The 900-nt window shown below is 44.6% G+C and overlaps 1 protein-coding gene across 1 annotated transcript in view; it reads left to right on the plus strand.

The window, feature by feature from the left end:
* The window catches only part of GLRX5 (glutaredoxin 5), an 8,925-nt gene that overhangs the window by 7,186 nt on the left and 839 nt on the right, over positions 1-900 (plus strand). The window lies entirely within an intron of this gene.

Below are 900 nucleotides of genomic sequence, written 5' to 3' on the forward strand. Positions count from 1 at the left end.
TTTGGAAAATAAGTGTTTGGTAGTGATAGAGTATCAAGAACAAGTTTTGAATTTGTAGTTTATTTACATAAAAATCACCACTTGACTGGTTTTTAAAACTAGCATCATACTGTATTTTGCTTGAAGAATCTTGTGACTTTCCTGTTTTGTTTATTTATATGTCCGTCTTGGCCATTAAAAAAATGGTTATTGTTAGGTGCTGTGGAGTCGGTGCCGACCCATAGCCCCCCCGTGAACAAGACTGCCTGGTCCCGCCCCGTCCTCGCAGCTGCTGCTATGTGAGTCCGCTGTGGCAGCCACTGTTGCAACCCATCTTGTTGAGGGCCTTCCTCTTTCTCACTGACCCTCTACTTCACTTAACCCAGCATGACGGCCTTCTCCAGGGACTGGTCCCTCCTGATAACGCGTCCAGCACACGTGAGATGAAGTCCTGCCACCCTTGCTTCTAGGGAGCATTCTGGCTGTACTTCTTCCAAGACAGACGCGTTCCTTCTTCTGGCGGTCCACAGTATATTTCATATTCTTCACCAACATCATAATTCAGATGCATCAGTTCTTCTTCAGTCGTTCTTTAGTCACTGTCCACCTTTATTACTGTAATAATTGTAATGGCCTTTGACCATCCTGTTTTTAACGTAAGCCACACAGACTCTTTTTGTTGGCTGGATAGCTTTTAAAAAGTACATTTTTTCTCAACAGACAAGTAAAGAAGGAAAACAGAATGGTCAGGAGGTATGTTGGGAAAGGTTATCCTTTATGTCTTGTTATTCTGTGACCGGAAGAACCAAGTAGAGTAGGTGACTCTGCCTCAGCCCAGAATGGGCCTCCTCTCTTCTGGGTCCTCAAAGGCACTTGCACATGTGCTGGTTGATTCTCAGTCTTGAGTGAGTTCTCGAGAGC

The sequence above is a fragment of the Orycteropus afer genome, unplaced genomic scaffold (assembly GCF_000298275.1).
Source record: "Orycteropus afer afer isolate SDZICR_OR568_19922 unplaced genomic scaffold, OryAfe1.0 scaffold00127, whole genome shotgun sequence".
In the NCBI taxonomy this organism is placed as follows: domain Eukaryota; kingdom Metazoa; phylum Chordata; class Mammalia; order Tubulidentata; family Orycteropodidae; genus Orycteropus; species Orycteropus afer.